Below are 21,067 nucleotides of genomic sequence, written 5' to 3' on the forward strand. Positions count from 1 at the left end.
ATTTCCCACTACTTCCTTTGAGAAACAAAAGGACCCCCAAAAAGCTGAGCTTCATAGCAGAGGCCTTGATACCCTTGACAGTTTGGGACTCAGCTCATATGACTTTAATAAAATACGAGCTCTTACACAGGAGTGTTGTCGTGTGGGAGCCTCTGGCCCCTGCTCTCTGGTCTCTGCAGGTACTGGCTCACTAGATTCTCACAGTTCTCCAACTGCTGTTCCAGACTGAAGTCATAAGGATGCCCTGGCCCCAGGGTGATGGAGATGGAGCCTTTAGGAGAGGCTGGGGGTTAACCAGAGACCTGAGGGTGGTCCCTCGTGGTGGGATTGGAGCCATTATCAGAACAGTCAGTAGTGAGATGGCTTCTGGCTCTCTCCCCTTTCACCGAGTGGTGATGCATCAAGAAGCCATCTGAATCCTGGAGGGGCGGGGGGGGGGGGAGGGTGTGTGAGAGAAGGGTACTCACCTCAGACTCTGCCTGCCAGGACCTCAATTTTGGATTTCACAGCTTCCAGAGCTCTGAGGAAGACATATTTGTTATTTAAGCTATTCAGTTTGTATTATTTTGCTGCAGTAGTCCAAGCTGGTTTATAGATAACCACCATCTTCTAGAGAAGGGCATGGAGACCAGAGAGGTTAAGAGACTTGCACAGTAAGAAGAAAGGGATGAGGCATGATCAGACCTACACAGTCCCTCTAGGACTTTGTCCTCACTGCCAAGGCCAAGTGATGACAAGGAAGGCTACACTGTCCATCCCTGTGCTCTGTTCATTTCTCCTTCAGCTCCCCTAAAACTCCAGTCATGCCCACCAAGGACTCATGGGAGACTGTTCTCTCTTCTGTTGTAGTCCTCCCTACCCCATATTTTGGATGTCATACTTTTCATTTAACTGGGGGCCCCAGAATTCCCATGTGAACAAGAATTTTGGGAACAAATTTGTGTCTACAAAGGTTGATTGATTACAACTTCAGTAAAGGGAAGAGGTTGGAATATTGCAGATCCAGAGCCTACTTAAAATTTTTCTTGGGTTATCTTTAGCCCACTGAATAGCCATTTCTTTCTTACCTCCATGCCAGACCTAACACCGTGACTACCAGAAGAAAAACAAAATTTAGAATGCATTGATTTGGCAGACCACCAGCTTCCACCAACTCAAAAGCTAAACGCGTCATTAGATAACATATAAGCTATATAGCTAAGATTTCTCCACTCTTATAACCTATCTTTCTCGTGACTCTACCAGTATATTTGAAAGGTGGCTTCATTTATTACCTTCTTTGCTCTGTTATTCTAAAATGTTCATGAAACCATTTCCACGTAGGAAAACGGAATTTGGGATAATCTGTGTTCTGGGGCCACGGTCAGTCATATTTAACTCCAGAATAAACTACTTTTTATCTCTTTTGAGGTGAGAACTGCATTCTTGTGTAAACAGAGGGTTGTTTTTCCAATTTTGAATCTTCTTACTGTGCAAGTCTTTTACCCTCTTTGGTCTCAATGTCCTTCTCTGTGCTATGGTTGGTGCCTTGGTGGATATTAAGTAAGTCCTCCCTCACCTTGACTGAGTCTCCAGTATCCCAAATTGGTCTTAAGAACAAGAGTAGCTGTGGATGACCTTGAACTTCGTATTTTTTCACCTCCCTCACCAAAGGGCGGGACTACAGGTGCGCACCACCATGCTTGCCCAAGTGATGCAGACAAGTGATGCAGACAAGTGATGCAGACAAGTGATGCAGACAAGTGATGCAGACGAGTGAAGCTAGATAGGTTCTGTTGCATGCCAAACAAGAACGAGCACTCTACCAACTGAACCACATCCCCAGCCCACTGGTCTGTTTTGTATTGTATTCCATTTTGAGTTGTTTGACAAGAAGAGTGTCCTATTGTGGGAGGCTGTTTGGATAATAACTCAGCTACCCAGAAGACCAACTTAAGTCCTGGAGCTGGCACAGACCTAGTAACCTTTTGCTGTGTATCCAGAACAAGCTTGGTGGATGGCATCAGGAGCAGCTGTCAGGGATCGAGAGCTTCTACTTTGCTCTGGGCCACTTGCTTATAGAAAGTGGTTGGTTGCTGGTTGCTGAGAGAGCAGGCTTAGAGATAGAATTCCGGTACAGGATGGTTGTTCCAGAGGGTCCTTGGGATCCTTATCTGTAGAGGGGAGAATGCAGAAGAAGCAAGACTGGATGCAGGAAGAAGCTGTGACGTGGGTGTGGGGATGGCCTTGGTCAACCTCCAGATCTTCTCACTCAAGAACATTCAGACACTGGCTGTGGGCTACCTGTATGGGTGTGACCTTGGGCAAGGTGGCCACTGAAGGGGAGGGTAGCTGTGCCAATGAACTCTTCGCATCTGCATGATGTCCTGCAGTGTCTTCTGCATGACGACTGTTCCAGCAGGCTGTTTAGGCAGCAGAGGAGCCTGGCACAGAGAGCACTTTCGCTGCTTTCAACTATGATCAACTCTTGAGCCAGATTCTTTTATGATTCTTGGCAGATGCCCAACAACTCTAGGACTGGAGATGGGCTTTTGGATCTGCATGTCCGTTCTCTCTTGCATGGCATTCCCTGTTATGAACACTCTGGCTCTAACAGTCTACCTTTTAATCTGCCCATCTTTCCTTCATACCGCAGAGGGAGAACATTCCCTTCCCCTTCTTTGCTCTAGTCTCCCACCTGTAACTTTGGCTAGATATTTTGCTTTTATTGCCATAGCAAATAATAGGAAGAAATGAAATGGTCAAGACAACTTAGCTCAATGGGTTTGGTTTAAAGAGAGACTCTGCCACTTATCAAATATGTGACTCTGGCTGATTTACCTATGCTCCCTGTGCCTCAGCTTCCTTATCTGTAAAATGTGGATATGAAAATGCCTTCCTGGGACTATGCCTAAAACGAAATAAGTTAGTGCCATTGCTATGGTGCTTGCCAACCCCAAGAACTCCTATTGTGATGGCTGATTCTGACTGATGTGTGCCTGTCTGCTCCTGGCTCTTCTTTGGGAAGTCATTCTGCCTTTTGGTCCCTCTGCTTCCCTCACCATTGGAGAGTGCATTACGTAAATGTGTTCAAGTCACAACCATTTAGCTCAGAAATGGGCATCTTATCTGGGATGGGAAATTTTACCCTTGGAGTAAGGGAACTTGAGCCAGTTAGCTATGGGTTACTAAACTGAAAGGTTCAATGCACTCAGGTCTGAAGCCATTGCCATAGCCTTGATGCCTGAACAAAGAGCATTTCTGTTAAGATGAACACATAGTTGGCACAGATATATGAGAAAACCAGAGAAGAGAGGCCGGTAAAAAATGGGGAGTCCTAGTAGATGAATGTTCCAGCTCTTGAGACTAGCCTATGTTGAGCAACCTGTGTGCTCTCTCCAGATCTCCACCTTCGAATTCAGTCACCCTCCAGTTCCTAACCTCTTTTAGAAGAACTTCAGGGAATGTGCTCAAAACACTGAACTTTAGTGAAGAAAGAATGATCTAGAAGACACACACATACACACATACACACATACACACATACACACACACACACACACACACACACACACACACACACTGGTTTTTAAAGATACAAGACAGCCTCCTGGATGGGAGGTAGTGATTCACAAAAGTAAACTTACTGACTTCAACCACATTGTGAGGTCTCCGGACACTTTCTTGGTCAGAAGCAAAAATGCAAAAACTCTCAGTGTGAAAAGACCACTCTCCATGTCTCCAGACCCCTTGTGGGGAGATAACTCTAGAGAGTACTGGCTGCACACGGACCTGAGTTTGGATACTCACACCCATGTAAAGAGTTGAGCTGGTGGCAAGCATGCATAAGCCTAGCACTAGAGTTTGATGGGGACAAGCAGGTTCCTGAAACTCGCTGGCTAGCCAACCTAATCCGTGAATTCAAGGTTCAGCAGGAGGTCCTATCTCCAAAAAATAAAGTGGAGTATAAGTAGGGAAGACCCTGTACATAAACTTCTGGCTTCTACAGGCATGCACACACATTCACACATACATGTACACACATATATGTACACACACATACATGTACACATACACACACAATAAACAGAAAAACCCCTACTTTATGTTGAAGGCTTGTTTCCAGACCAGTTCTTGTCTTGGTTCTGAGGATCTGAGCGGGATTGAGTCATGATCAATGTCAAGCCACACTATAGTGGCTTAGTCAACTGCTTGAATACATTGATGCATTGCTTGTTAAAGAAAGAAAGAAAAAAAGAAACATGAATAAACACACATACAAACATACATATAGGTTCTTAAAAGAAAAATGGAAAGTTTTATTTTTAATAATTTATTCAATGCTTTTGGGGGGACCACCCTGAAATTGTGTCCTATTATTAAAAAAAAGTTTATAGATTGTTAGTGGGTGACTTTAGTGAGAACTCCTCCCAATCCTGTTTAATTGCTCAATAGTCATTTAACAAGTCTTCATTGTTTCTGGTATACATGCCAGAAACTGGGAAAATAAGTAACTATGATGCCATTTTGCAAGCTATGTGGTTTCCAGTTCTTTGATTTGAACAGGACTTAGAAAAGTTATGTTTCACCTCATGTGTTTTTAGGTTATAGTGTGTGTGTGTGTGTGTGTGTGTGTGTGTGTATACATACACATGTGTGCCCTCCACAAAGCACAAGAGGAAGTCAGAGGACAACCTTCAGAGCCTGCACTCTCCTTACCCTGGTGAAACGGTCCCCCTCCTTCCCGTACTGCGCACTGTGTTCTGGCCTAGCTGTCCCGTGAGTTTCTGGTTGATTCTCCTGGTTCTGCAAGCATCTTGTTGTAGGAGTGAGTGCCAGGATTACAGATGTGAATAGCAGCAGGCTGTGGCTCAGATGGCAAGCACTTTTAACCACAAAGCCTCTTGCTGGCCCAACATGGTGGATCATTTTCTTAACTAAAAATATTTATTTATTCATTAAAAATATATTGCTAATTTTATTATACCTTTGCCAATAAATGGTTCTGATTATTTTTGCTAATGCTTTTTCTTTGCCATAGGCTTTGAATGAGTACATTTCAAAAGATAAAGATGATATAACTTATTAACTTTAGGAACTATTAGTATGAATCTTCTTGGCAAGGCTCATATTAATTTGTAATTAAATTAACCAAATTATTATTGCCTCTTGCCAAAAGACTATGACTTTCATTTTAGTATAAGCTCTAAAGAGAAAATCATTATGAAATGCATCTTGAGATAGGTCAAGATTAAAAATGATGAAAATTAAACATAATTAGCTCATTTTAATAATATCAATACAGAACTATAAATGAATATTGTCTTCTAATTTGTAATAATGTGAGATAACTTGAAGGTAATAAAAGTTAAATGTGGGGAAAAAAGTAAGAAGTGCAATTAATTTGTTGGTAACTGGTATTTGCCATGATAACAATTTGGTAAAGTTTTGTGTACTTGTGAAGATTAAACTCTGGAGTTTGGTATCTGAGGACAATACAATCGTGTACCAAAGTAAAGATAACTCCATTAATTTTATTAGAAATTCTTTTGTACATTTAATAAAAGAGTAAGTTAGCTGGGCGTGGTGGCGCACGCCTTTAATCCCAGCACTCGGGAGGCAGAGGCAGGCAGATTTCTGAGTTCGAGGCCAGCCTGGTCTACAAAGTGAGTTCCAGGACAGCCAGGGCTATACAGAGAAACCCTGTCTCGAAAAACCAAAATAAATAAATAAAATAAATAAATAAATAAAAGAGTAAGTTATATATCAATGAAAGTTAACTATCTGTCAAAGAATATATAATGACATTTTTGAAGATTAGTGGTAGAAAATATTATGCATGTTATTAAAAGAATTAAAATGAGGACTGATCATAACTGGGATATGTATGTAGTCAAATTTGATAAAATATTTTAGATATATTATTAATAACATATACTAAATGAAAACAATTACATAAAATTGGCGGGGGAGGGGGGGCTGGGGAGATGGCTCAGTGGTTAAGAGCACTGACTGCTCTTCCAGAGGTCCTGAGTTCAATTCCCAGCACCCATATGGCAGCTCACAAGTGTCTGTAACTCCCGTTCCAGGGAATCTGACACCCTCACACAGATGTACATATAGTCAAATCCCCAATGTATACAAATTAAAAATAAATTAATTTTAAAAATCATTTTTAAGACAGGATTTTACTATGGCTGTCCTTGAATTCACAGAAGTCTGTCTGTCTGTCTGTCTGTCTTAGAGTCCTGAATGCTGGGATTAAAACTAAGAGGTCTATTCTAATGTATTGTGAGAACTAGATTATCACAGACACAATCTGTTCATGTTTGAAAGGATACTTAGAGACTTGAACTATTTAGACTATGTGTGTTTTTCTTTCCAGGCAGTGACATATTCCAAAAAAAACTCCTTTGGAGAATAATTGATTATTGTGACTTTTATTTAAATATCTGGGTTAAAGTCATTTAAGGAGTCCATTATTTCTCTGGTCTCTTTTGTTCAGTCTGCTCGACTCACTGTTGAAAGGGAAGGATTGCGACAACAGCTGGTACAAAGAAGGAGAAAAATAATAAAAGGGAAAATAAAACACACCATGGAGACATGGGAGCTAGAGACGTCTACGGCTCTAAGACCACAGTATCTGTCTGATGCCCTGGAAAGACCCAGTCCTGCTGCCATGTACCAGGGCAAGTGAGATAAGTGAGGACTTAGCTTTCTTTTACGTGGCTCTAGGACATTCTTTGGAGACAGATTAGTGTTAGGGAAAAAATACATATAGAAGCTAAAGATCTGGGGAAATTTGTCTCTAAGTTACATTTTCTTGAAATGTAGAGTCTTGAAAAACATGACTCTTCATGCTTGTCTCTAAAAATTAAGGGTCTTTTTCCTTTTCTTCTTAAAATACATTAATAAATTATCAAGGAAGCATTAATTTAAACAAAAAAGGAGGGAAGTTAGTAGGTTACAGTCGCAGTGCCTCTGTAAGCACTGTGTCTATGTTCCTTCCACAGCTCCATGGTTCATAAACACGTCCCTGTGTAATGCCTGCTGATGTAAAGCTAGACATTTGAGGGTTGATTTTCCCCCCATTTTTCTTTCAGATAATATTCTAAGTCATACCAAAAGCCCACCCAGAACATCTGTCACCATCCATGCTGAGGAGACTCTGTCTTAGGTTTGTATTTTAGTTCTCACAATCATCATAGAACCATGGGTTTACAAAACCAGTTTCTATTACCATAGTGTTCCAAAGGTCAAAGGTCCTACAATCGAGGTATCAGCAGGACCGTGTTCTTTTCAGAATCTTCCAGGAAAGAGCAGCCATTCATGCCTTTTATAGGTTCGAGAGTCACCCATGTTCTTGGAACATGGCTCCCTCCTTCATCAGTAAAGGCAATAGCAAAGCATCCTCAAGTCTCTCTGTGACTCTCCCATCATGCACTTCCACCAGTAAGAACTTTATAATTGCATCCATTCTACCTGGAGAAGCCTGGCTAATTCTCCCATCTCAAGTCCAGCTCCCATCTCAAGTCTACCCGCACCTTAATTTCTTTTTGTCATAGGGCCTCATATAGTCATAGGTTCTAGAGACTACACTACCATCCTTAGGAGGACATTATCAACCTTCTACAGACCCTAAAATCAGCACACCACCAAATTCCTCTTTTATTTCTGGAAAAAAACAAGAAGGACCATTTGGTGTTATTATCATTCCATGTTGTTTGCCTGCCAACAGTGCAGTGAGCCCTTCACTGAAACATATTTAGGAACAGCCTCAGCTCAGTGTGCTTACAAACATGATTATTGTTAACATTTTCAATTATTTAACATTTATTGAGCACCAACCATGCGCTAAGTACTCTCTAAAACATACAATTAGTCATTGTCAGTGCCTAAAGCTTTTACTGTTTAAAATTAGATAGACAGGTCTAAAATCAGACAGATGCTAACGTCTATAAATAGTAATGCTTTGTGAAAGAACTGGAAATCCCAGACTACTCAATACTTTATGTGTGTGTTCTCTAAACACATCCCTAGCAAAGTACACTCTTCAGAAAAGAACATCTATGAAACTGTGAGAAAAAAAAGGACAGCTGTGTAGATGCTGTTTATAAACAAATATATATATTTTTAAAGTTTGTTAACAATAGTACTGAGATTCATTCATGAAAATGAAATCTTGGGAAGAATGCATCAGTGAAGAACATATTTTCAAAAGCTGGGGCTGTGACCCTTAAGCAATGCTCTGACAAGCCCAGAAGTCATTTGGAAGACAGCTCCTCCCTGTAACTTAAGAACAATCAGGAAACCATTTCCACAGCTAAGAAGATTGGGCGAAACATTGTATCAGTGTCACCTGTGGGTTGGCAGAAGCAGAGTGTACACATGGTATTTATTCTAGAATCCTGTTGCATTTTTTGGGGCAGTAACTTGCCCCATGTCCCTTTTACAGGCAAAGAAACTATCAGAATGAATTCATGTCACGCCCTTGACCTTTTAATGAGAAATGGAATTATGTTCAGAATCGCTTTGTTTGATGGACTCTTAGGATTACATCACCTCATTCACTTAACAATGACCACAGTGAGAGTCTGAGGCCAAGTGACTTGTTTAAGGTCATGGAACTATTGAGTATTAGAGTTGGAGTGAGAATGACAGTCACCTGGGAGTGTTTTTCCACTTCCTCCTCATGCTCCCCATCTGCCTTCTACCCTGCTTCTCTCACCATCTACCCTCAACCTACTTTTCCCCATAACTCTTGAAGAGGGAGGAGTTTCTGTGATGCTGTGTGCCTGTTACCATCTATTCCCAAATGCTCTTTTACAAGTTGTGAAAGCCTCTGTCTGTAACTTCCAGAAAAGACCCAAGCTATAAGATTCCCTGAAGAAAAATGCCATGAGTGTTCCCTAGTCAAGATGATGGATGAGATTTGAGCTCACTCACCTGACTAACCCTCCAGTTATCACTCAGTACCACTCTGGATGGATTCCACAGCCCAACTTCATCACTGGGCACAGGACTGCCATGTTAGGCAGCTGTAGCACTACATGCTAACAGGTGTTTTCTGCTGTGTGGGACAGACAATTACCTTAATTAAACCATCATCCCAGACTGGGATTGGAAGAAAGAATACTGAGCATGGCCTGTCGTTTCGAGAGACCAAGACTCTGAGTGGAAGGAGATCCTAGAACAGATCTCTCACTCTTTCCACCTTTTCAGTTCAGCCTGAGATTGCTGTCTCAGCCTTACCAAATCATTATGAAACTGTTAATGTCTCCTCCCACTACCCACCCTATATCACCATGATGACTGTGGGTTAGGTAGAGCACTATTCTTCCCTCTCAAGTAAGATCTAGTTAACCTGTGGAGCCTCACTGTGCCTTGGTTTCTCTTGGTGTAAAATAGAGATGACTTCAAACTTTACCCGTAGGGTTTGCTAAGAAGGGTCCATAAAAGAGTCACAGAAAACATATTTAGAGAAAAATGGCTATTATTAATGTTTGACAAACAATACAATTATTGTTATTATTCATTTTGATACATATGAATGGATAAGCAAGTACCTTCCTTGTCCTATGGTAGGTCTGAGATAGGGGAATTACTACAATGCACATGGGCTTTGTCATCAAGATAGAGGGAAGGATAACCTGGGAAGATACAGGAAGAAGTTGTCAAAGTGGGTGGTAGGTAATTGTAAGGCATGGAGGAAAAGATGCATCAGGGAAAGAAACAGACTCAACGCTGGTACCTTCTACATCTCCGGTGTCTAAGATGATTTCAGGTGCTTGGGAAGAGGTTAGTGGCACAAAGAGCCCAAAGTATATTTTAAAGAAGAACAAAGTAGGCCTAATATAATTAACTTATTACATCATAGAGGGAAAAGGCCAATCACACTTTCCACCATGCCCCGTTGTGGAAGTCTACCTAAAGCAGCCTTCTGAAGCAGGTTGGTTCAAAAGTTACTGAACAGATCTCTCTGAGTCCTCTAATCCAGCACTCACTGTCTGACAGGAATATAAATTGAGCTACATATGCAATTTCAATTTTTTTTGCTAGCCACAGCAGAAAAAGGGGGACATGTGAAATATCATTTATCAAAATGTTTTATTTAACTAGCATATTAAAATATTATTTCAGCACACCATCAATGTAGAAGCATCCTCAGAATGGTGTATATTTTTGTAATGTCTTTGAAATCCACTGTGCCAAGTTTTATACTTGATCCACACCACACTTTAACCACGGCTAGTGGTGCTGTGCAAAGACAGTGCAAATCTAACAGGTTTTGTGTGATTAGAGGTAAAAGGGAAAACATTCCGGGAGATACCATGTTCCAGAAATTAAACTTAAACATTGGGGAGATGCTATACACTGCACAGTGCTCTGCTGGCAGAACACAACGTGATGGTTTTAGTAACCGTCCTCGCCAACCACTCACAGAAGAAGGACAAACACAAACCCAGACTGACATGATGATTAATTAAGACACATGGGTGGGGATAAAGCAAGATTTCCTCCTACAATCTGTCTTTTCCTGACCTTCATTAAGGACAAAGAACATCTTAATGGATGAAGCCTTCGCCTTTAATAAGCTTTTCCTCTGTTATTTCCTACAGAGCCATTCATTATATTAACAAAACAATGGTAGCAAGCTAATGACAGACTGAGGTTGGAACCCCAGGGAAGGCCCTTGTCACTTTAGCACCTCTAGGCAAAAATGTCACTTGGGCCACCCCCTTCTTCCAGCCAGTCAAGAAGACTTGGACCAATAATGTCAGTCAAAGGGATCAGGAGCTCAAGCGGTTGCAGATGGGGTGAATGGTCCATTTGCTGCATCAGCAAAAGCATGTGTGCAAACAAAAACTGGAAGTTGGTATGGACAGAGATGGAGCACTACACTGCCTGCTTCCAAATGTCGCTGCCATTCCCTGGGGACCACTTGCCAGAGGTGTATTAGTCTTAACTGTTTAAATACATTTAAAAAGTTTTTGAAAGAATTTTGGATGTACAGAAAAGTTGCAAACTTAGAATGACAAAGTTCCATGAATGCTTCATCCAGTTTTTCCCTCACACAAATATGTCACATATGTCAAAGCTAAGAAATTAGCATTAGCAAAATTCCTACTCATTAAATCCCAGATTTAATATTGCATACCCCCTCAACTTTAACCTTCACCACAAAGAATTACATTAAATTTAAAGATTTAAAGGACCTATTGACTTGGTTTTAATCTTAGAAATTGACCGTCTTTATTTTGTCTGCAGGAGATCTAGGGATGAAAGTTGTGAGGCGAGGATTTTGACCAAGAGTTAATCTTCAGTGCCAACTTTTTGGATCACCTGGGAGACATACTTCTGGATGTGTCTGAGTGTGTTTCCGGGGAACTTTAACTGAAGAGGGAAGACCCAGGGTAAGCATGGACATCACCATCCCTTAACCTGAAGTGGTGGTCCTGCCTCCCGGCTGCAAACAGTGACCAACTTCCTCATATTCCTGTTGCTGCGACTTCCCCACCAGAAAGCAGTACATCCAGCCAGTTATCCCTCCCTTGAGCTGTTCTTGTTAGGTATTCTGTCATAACCGACAGAAAGTGAACGAATACATAAACCCAGGAACTTACTTTCCCATTGTGGGCGCATAGGTAATCTTTTGTTATTTGGAGTTGGATCAGAGAGCAGCTCCCGTAGGAAACATTCCTGACCTTATAGTGGTTATGTGGTATGGTGAACAAAACCCTCTGATGCTTTCGCATAGTCGTCTGCGGCTGCAATGACAGCCAGATGTCAGCTGAGTGCTAGTGAGGGACCAGAGTGATCAAGGAGCAATTGTGACAGTTTCTTTCTCTGCTCGTCACCTCTAAACCCAGAAACTACCTCTAAGTTGATCAATACTACAAGCACCAGCTTTACTTAGTCTTTATGCCTAGATGCTCAGTGCCTGACACAATCCTTACTATCAAGTACCAGGGGGGGAAAATAGAGAAATAACCAACATGTAGACTGGTTGGATGAATGCACAAATGTGTAAGTGTCACGATATTATAACAAACATTATAAGAAGATTTACTTGGAAAGATGCATGATGTATTTAGCTCTTAGCTTTAGGAGTTCCAGCTCACAGTCTGTTGGCCCATTGTTTTGGACATGGGGCAAGATAGCCCATCACAAGGGGAGAACATGGTAGCATGAAATCACTCACATCAGCAGCTAGGTAGGAAGGGACCAGAGGTTCACAGTCCCTACAGAGGGACATCTAAATGATGATTCTGGTGCAAGGTTCCAGCATTTCCTGACATGGCCACCCTAAGAATTAGGACATTAACACCTGTGCTTCTAGAAGATATTCAAGATCCAGTCATAGCAGAGAATAGTTCTCATTAACTAGCGCCTGGAGGTTACACCCTGGAAAGAAACACAGAGGATCAGATGAGTGAGTATAGTGTATGAAGGAAGGAAGCAAGTGCTGTGTTAGAGGCAAGATGCAGAAGAAATCTCTTTGTAGGGTTGAAGAGATTGAGAGCTATAAAACCCAGGGAAGTAGGCAGAGGCCAGCAGTTCTTCAGGCTGTCTGGAGAGGTTGGATAAGAAATCATAACCAGGATTGCGATGTGAAACCAGAAAAAGCATTGCAATACAACAAGAAAGAAAATCAGGACCAATTTTATACTATATAAACCAGGTTTTGCTTATATGACTGGCAGGGACATGGAGGTAAGGAGTGGAGAATGGCATATATACATGTATACATATATATATGCACATATGCATGTATAAATATATATTCATGTATATGTATGCACATATGTATGTATACATGCATGCACATGGTAGTGGCTGGTTTTGTGTGTCAACTTGACACAGGCTGGAGCTATCACAGAGAAAGGAGCTTCAATTGAGGAAATGCCTCCATGATATTCAGATGTGGGGCATTTTCTCAATCAGTGATCAAGGCCCATTGTGAGTGGTGCCATCCCTGGGCTCGTAGTCTTGGGTTCTATAAGAAAGCAAGCTGAGCAAGCCATGGAAAGCAAGCTAGTAAGTAACATCCTTCCATGGCCTCTGCATCATCCTGCTCCCTGAACTGCTTGAGTTCTAGTCCTGACTTCCTTTGGTGATGAATAGCAATGTGGGAAGTGTAAGCTGAATAAACCCTTTCCTCCCCAACTTGCTTCTTGGTGGTAATATTTTGTGCAGGTATAGAAACCCTGACTAAGACACACATATATATGTGGGCATGTAAGTACTATGCACGTCTACACGTGTACACACACATGTATACACACATATATCTTTACAAACATATTTATATACATGCATATACACACACATAAACATACTAGGGGACATATGCATGCCTTTGAACATCTCTGTCTATTAACTGAGCTGAATGCTGTGGGTTCTGGGATCTAAACTCCACCCAAGCAGCAACAAAAGCAGCAATGTACTGCTGAGCCATCTCCCCAGCTCCTGAAACAAGGTGCCCTGAGGGTCCTGAGCAGGAGCCAGACAGTCCAGTCTTCATAGAAGAAGTAAAAGATGTGTATTGAATTACAGTACTACTGTCAATGGTCAAAGAACTAGACGTGAGCACCTCGTGGGGTTAAACAAGCAGGTTACAGGAAAGGAGAGGCGCCTGATCATTACATGTGAGGCTTCCAGCAAGACTTTCCGTTGCAAGGGAATAGGCCTCTGTGCTTCTTTGACAGTCTCAGCAAAGACATGCTGAGCCACTTGGCAGGGAGTTTTCAGTTTTCGTTCCTAAGGGGGACCTTCTGCAGGAGCCAGGTGCCTTAGTGGCTGCCTCTGTGAGCAGTGACACCCTCACTTCCAGGCCGTCACTTGCTGAGTGGAAGGCCAGAGGTTCTCGTTGCAGTAATTACTGCCCGTGCTGTGTTTGCACATCTGCGGTGGCCTCCTGAATTGAGTTTCCACCAGACTTTTGCACGAGCCCTCCCTCCCCCGGCTCTTTATTTCCAGTGTCGCACCATGAAAGGAAATGAGATTATGGCACAAATCATCAGCCACGTGACTCTAGCATAGGAGGTTAGTGAGATATTGCAGAGGATAATTCCACGGCCCCATGGCCCCTGACAATAATGACGATGTGACCACAGGGGATCACCTTCTAATAGGCTTTTGTTCACTGGATTCAGGGTCTGCTGTGTGCTCCAGTTTGGATAATTAAAGTTGTGTCTCCAACGCCACATGTGGTAGCTTATAATTATGTAGTTCAGAGGAAGAGGAGGCTGAGGAGGCTGAGGTGACTGACGGCAGAACTAGGGTGGAGAAGGAGAATATGGACCCGTGATGAAGGAGAATGAAACCAGTCCTCTCTAATGGGGAGACAGGACTGATATTCACTCCCCAGTGTCAACTGCTGTATTTATTTTAAGATGGAAATGACTAATTACAGCCTTCCTGACTCAACCCTCCACCCTCCACAGGGACTGTGTGTAACCCTGTCCCATGGCCTCCAACAAAGGAAAAGTAAGTGACCTGAGCAAGGAAGAACATATAAATCACTGATTTATACCCTGTAATGGTTTGATTATTTAATCATTTGCATGTTGAGAGATTTGCATAATAGCAGGAAAAGGCCCATGCTGGCTGGCATTTGGCCTCTCTCCCTCCTCATCCTCACCCCCTCCCCACCTGACAAAACATCCCCAGCTCAGCCTCGTTTCGGCTCTTGGATTTTTAGAGACATTTGTACTTTGGAAAATGTGGGTTTGTTATTGTCAGGGACATAATGTTTGAAAAGAAACCAAGTCCAAAGATGATATCCCACTGGACCACATATGCCTAGCCAGTCCACACCTTCCAAGATGCAAAGTAGTTGACGCTCCTGAAGAGATCTAGGCAGAAGGCTTTTTTGGGCAAGGGACGGGGGTGGGGGTGGGGGCTTGACATGGTAAGACTAGCCCCAAATCGCCTCAATACACACTGTGTTCTTTAAGAGATGGTATTCCATAGTTTTGTTTTGTTTTTTTTTAATGGAAACATGAACAGAGAACATCTCTTATCTTAAATCTTTAGAATGCTTAGAAGATTCCTGGAATTTACTTCTAAAGGACTTTGAATTTCTGATCTTTAGAAGTCGAGTTCTACTTTTCTCTCTCTCTCTCTCTCACACACACACACACACACACACACACACACACACACACACACACACACAAATGTCTCCTTGACCCACCCAGTTTTGTCAGGTAGAGAAAATCCCCCCTCATTCTTTTCAGCATCGTGGTCTCTTTTGAAGCACAGAAAATGTATTCTTCACGAGTGTGGGAACAACAATTGATATTCAAAATGCTGCCCTTTCCCAAGGCTTCGCCTTCGTGAAAATGAAACATATTTCGCGCTAGGCACCATATGGTGTTTGTGAAGAGTGGACACGCGGATGCTTCCTAATTAAAGCATTAAAGTTTGTCATGAGAAATGGCAGCCGCAGATGACTTTGGCTCAGTGCGTGCCTGGGAGGAGGTGGCTGGGACAGAATCCCAGAGAGTGGATGAAGTGCTAGGCTGATGCCCAGCTCTGCTAACGCACGCTCTGATTGGTCCTCAGGGAGCGGATAATGGCAAGAGGCAGTTAATTTGAAGATAATTGAGAGATCTCTTTCCTGACTTCGCACAATAAAGCAAGGTGCTGGGGCTCAGCTGGCACTTGCACTCTGGCTGGAAGAAAAGGGCTGGGATTGGTCAGGGAAGAGCTGCCTCTTTCCCTATTCTCAGACAAAGCTGAGGAGCCCCTTTCCTAGGCTCCCTGGCTCTCACACTCCCCATCCCAGACGTGCACCCGTGTTTATTGTGTCTACGCATACACAGGACATAAATCCGAAGAGGCGATCAGAGGGTCGGTGTGATGCATTCTGGGAAACAAGGGCAGAGCCGCAGACATCTCACGCCAGGTGCCATCCCAGATGGCGGAGTTTCTGTGAGAAGATAAACAGTCTTTTTCCTCTCTCTCTCTCTCTCTCTCTCTCTCTCTCTCTCTCTCTCTCTCTCTCTCTCTCTCTCTCTCTCTCTCTCTCTCTCTCTCTCTCCCAGAGTGAACACAGCTACACACCTTGGTGGGGAGGGGCACAGGATCTCTGGGGCATCGGTCAGGAGGAAAGGTCTTAAGACCTCTTCACAGTCGCCCCAGCAAAACCCGCTGTGGAAGGGAGGGGCCAGTGAATGACAAGAAAGAAGCTTCTTTTGTTGGTGGGAATAATCACCCTCTACGTTGTCGTCCTCCTGAGGCTTTACTCTAGGTCAGGACAGCTTGTTCGTAGACTCTGAGAAAGTCCTAAGTAGGGGGGAGAAATAATCTTATTTCACTCTTTTCTCTCATACACGTGAAGAATTACTGGAAATAAGGATTACATGAGTGTGAAAAAGAATTTTTCTTTTTGTTCCCTCCTTAGGACTGGGAAGGTCAGTAGTGTCAAGCTTTTGGGTATAGCCACGCTGAGGAGCGTTAGGAAGTGGGAAAAGTTGTGCCCAAGAGTTCATCTCTCTGTTATGAACTCTGGGAGACGGATTTGAGGATGCGGGTCCAGGCGTGGGCAAAGTATACAGAGAAGGAGTGAGATGAGCCGGCACAGGGTGGTTTGAGGGCAGGAAAGGTAGCTAGAAACTTGGGCTTGCTAATCTGGTTTCAAAAATATTTTTTGAGGTGAAATATATTTTGTTGTTACTCTGATACATTTAGCCAAGGGTTTTCTTCCCTCATCCCTCAACAGTGGAACTGTGGGGGCCAGGATGTCATGGTTGAGGGGAGTCCATTTACAGACATAGAGTCTGATGAGGGTCAACTGCACATAAATATGTATTAAAGTGAATGTCTGCTTCTGAGAGGAGGTAAGCATAGCTTCGGTCTGCTGCCCAATATCCACTCTCCTTTTCTTCCTGCATATAAGTATAAACATGTATTTGTGTGTTACATATCTGTATGTATTATGCAGATTATATACATATACTTATAAATATACAGCTGCCGATTCCTGATAGTGCATCCAAGTCCCACAAAAACCCCTAAAGGCAGGCAGGGGAGAGGGAGTGATTTGTCCTCTGGTGTAGTTCCCTGCAAAGTTGTTTAGCTTTACGTGTGTGTGTGTGTGTGTGTGTGTGTGTGTGTGTGTGTGCACGCCCTCATGTGTGTATACATGTACATACATATATGTGTGTAATGCACAAACATATGTGTATACATATGTATGTGTGTGCATGCCCACATGTGTGTATAAACACATATATGTATATGTGAGTAATGCATGAACACATGTATATATGCATGTATGTGTTATTTAGTTGAGCTGTCACATGCAAGAGAACACTGACTCTTTACAGGCAACTGCTGCATGGGCAGTGACAATCTTACTGCTTTAAAGCCCAGGAGATTGATGGTCAGCTAACAGAGCTGGGTTAGAATGAGAAGTTCTTCCTCAGCCATCAGAAGTTCTGATCCAGCTTTACTTTTGTTGGTAAGATTTGCAAACGCTTAGGTTATTCCCAAAATAGCTTTGAACATCCACAGGGTGTCAAATGAAAGAAGAAGAATTCTGACTTGAAAAGTTTGACTTTCGGTGCTCGATCACAACTCTCATTCTTATACAATCTAGGACCTCTGGCTCAGAGGACAGTGCCACCCACAGTGGGCAGACCACCTCACTAGTCAAGGTGATTCCCACATACTCTAGCTAATCTCTCAAAGGATCTTCTTCCCAGGGGATTCCAGACCCTCTCAGGTTGGCAGTGAAAACGAACCATTTCAGGTTTCACTCAGGACTTCTACTTCCCTTACTGTTGCCCCAAATGCCCTCAGAGACAACAAAGCACATCCTATACCTCTAAGTGCCTTCCGGAAGACAGCAGTGGACTTTAAAGGACTGAAGCTCTGCCTCTGACTGCTCTAGCTCTGGGTCCCAGCTGCTGACTCCTGCTAGTCCATCATGGTCCTAAAAAACCCCTCCTGGCAGGCAGGGCAGGGTGATGTACTCCCCAGCATAGTTCTCTGCTGGCTGTCCTCTGAAGTGTATAGATATCTCTTGCTCAGTTTCCTTGTAGAGTGCACAGATGTGCCCTGCCTGGGAGTGGGGCTGGGCACAGATGTGAGCCACTCTGAGGACTCCTACCTCAGGAGTCAGGCTCAGATTGTCCCTAAGATTTTGCTACTAGGTAAGTTTATCACTGTCACGAGCTTACTGAGTCAGAAACATAGACAAATACCCTGTGTCTTTCCACAGTGTCAGAATTTATTGACTAGCAATAAATTCACAAGGCACAGCAGTTTCTTTGGCAGCAATTTGCCTTAGAGTCCCAACTTTCTTGATAACTAGCCAAGACAAATGCTGGTGCTCTCTCTCTCATTCTCTCTCCCTCTCCCTCTCCCTCTCCCTCTCTCAAAGAAAAAACAAGCTGACAAGTTGACTACTAATATTAACTCTCAATCACACATTATACAACACCCAGTAAATACTTGTATGTGTGTATATGTGTGTGTGTCATATGTGTCTGTGGGGTGTGTGTGTGTCTGTGTGGTGTGTGTCTGTGTGGTGTGTGAGTGCCTGTAGGTTATGAAATGCCACAAAAGGTAAAGGAGGCTGCATAGAGATCAAGGAGAGGAGTTTTCGAAGTGGAGGCAATAAGATCAGAACTTCAAGGTCAACATCTGCTACGTAATTTTAGAAACCAGTCTGGGACATATGAAACCGCATCTCAGAAACAAATAAACAACAACAACAACAACAACAACAACAACAACAACAACAACAGCAACCCTCCATAGAGGCCTGAGAGACAGATTCAGGATAGTAGAAGAATTCTCCCAGGAATAAAACATGCACCTTGCCAGGGTCACTGATACAGAGTCCAGCCAGAGCCTGAGACTCACACTTTGAGCCAAGTCTCAGGGTCAAATCGAGCTGCTGAAGTAGGCGTAGGACTGTGAAGGCCACAGACATGAAGAGCAGGGACAGGGTCAGAAATTCAAAGATGCCTTGGGGACCAAGCTGAGCTGAAGGCTCTGTGATTATCGGCTCTCTGCCTGTCCATTGTTTGGTGTACATGCCATGTGATAGGATGAGAGCTTCCAGAGGGCACTTGAGAAAAATTAAAAATCATACTGGGGAGGCTAGATTTAAGAGCTTATAGGTCATACCAGATTGAGGAAAGGGTATAATGCCGTCGCCTGGACCCAATAAGGGATGGGGTCCTAACACTCTGAGGGCATGATGCTATAACAACCTCTTGCCTAACACCGTGGCGTGTGTGTGTGTGTGTGTGTGTGTGTGTGTGTGTGTGTTTGTGAAGGACCCGGGACTCCCCAGCTTGAATCCATTTTTCACCAGTGATCTGGCCTACTCAGCGCACGTCTGTCCATTGCCTCACCTGTCTGAACCTGTCTCTGACCACTGTTTCCGGCTCCTTGTTGTGGTTGGCTCTGGGCTAAGTACTCAGGTGGCTTCATGTGAACCAATCCCCTAATGAACAAAGGAGCCAATCACTGGGTGAGTAGGCGGGACTTCGAGGTTGGACAGAGGAAGAGAGGAAGCAGGGGAGAGTTAGGCCCCTTTTGGAATGGGACAGCAGAGGGGTAAGATGTAGCTGCTGGGGTTTCCCAGTAACATGGCAGATCCGCAAAGATTCGCCACTAGAAGAATCAGATTTTAATAAGGTTTCCAAGATTAGGTTTTAGTTGTTGTGCCCAGAGATTGAGTTACCATTGTTTCTGAGCTGAGTTTGTGTTGCGTTTTCCTTCACGTGGCAGCTCATCTGGGTTCAAGAGAGAAAGGTACAGCGGCCAAGCATGGGTTTGCCAGATGTGCACCACAAAGGCTGTGGGGGATTTGAAACACAGGGTTAGCATGGTAGCAACCGCCAGTGGGAACTTAGAGAGCTGGGTAGAGAGATTGTGGAGTTCTGAGTCAGTCTCCATGAGATAAAAACAGGTGGCCACTGCCCGACAGTTCATGGCCTGCCTGGCTGCCAGGGCAGAGGCACAAGTGCGGGAACGTGCTGGGTCGTTTTTTTTAATATTTTCTGCAACAGCTCCTGATCTGGGTGTGGTTTTTCTCAGCCTGGCTCTGTTTTGTTCACTCTCGAATCTGCTGCTTTTCTCCTAAACCTGGACGCCAGCAGTTTTCACTGGCAGCTCAGTCCCAGCTTGGCCTTGTCCTTTTTCTTCATGGACTCTTTCTCAACCCACTTTTGTAGATTCTGAGCTCTGCCGCACCTGGCTTAACTTGTATTCATTCTGTAACACACATACACACATAGATGCACACATACCACACACACATAGGACATACACACATACCACACCATGCCATACACTTACACACACAAACCACATACCCTCAACACACACACAGGCACACACACACACACACACACGAATGCACAAATGGATTGATTTGCTATGTGCTATATACTATTTGATGTGAGAGTTTGTATTAATAATTAAGGTTTAGGATGGAAAAGTCTGCATTCCTCACCCAAGCCACCAAAGCAGGAGGGTTTTGTGACAAATTGTTGTTAGTAAATCTGCCAAACTTTGTGATTTTATTGTTATTCAGCAAATCCTGACACTGCAGACAGACACACACATACACACACCTCTGTGTTTTTGGCACATTGTATTCAAGGGTTTGTGTATGTTCACATATAATTATAAACTCTAGATATCTCCAAGTATTGTGCTTATTTTTACTACAATGAACTTTGAAAATTGTCTTCTGTAGATTCAACTATGTATTACACTTATGATGAGGAATGATATTAAATAGATTGGTCACACACTCTCGAAAATGTTGCAAAATGACAAATGTTTCCATTGTCTGACTAGTATAAGAAAGTGGCTTTGATTGTTCTTGTGTTTTGAAAGAATATTTAGAAGTAAAATTTCCCATTCTTATTATAATGTACAGGAAAGGAGTGCAGAGCCACATTTAAAAAAAAATAGCTATACATATCAATAACTTTTCTATAGACCAGCATTAACGACTTACAAAACAAAAGGAAAATATATCTATATAAAATGGCCGTAAGAGTCATAAATCACTAGCAAAAAGAATTATGTGAGACTTGTGTCAATAAAAGGA

Source organism: Mus caroli, unplaced genomic scaffold (genome assembly GCF_978045245.1).
Source record: "Mus caroli unplaced genomic scaffold, Mus_caroli_1 scaffold_15, whole genome shotgun sequence".
Lineage (NCBI taxonomy): Eukaryota > Metazoa > Chordata > Mammalia > Rodentia > Muridae > Mus > Mus caroli.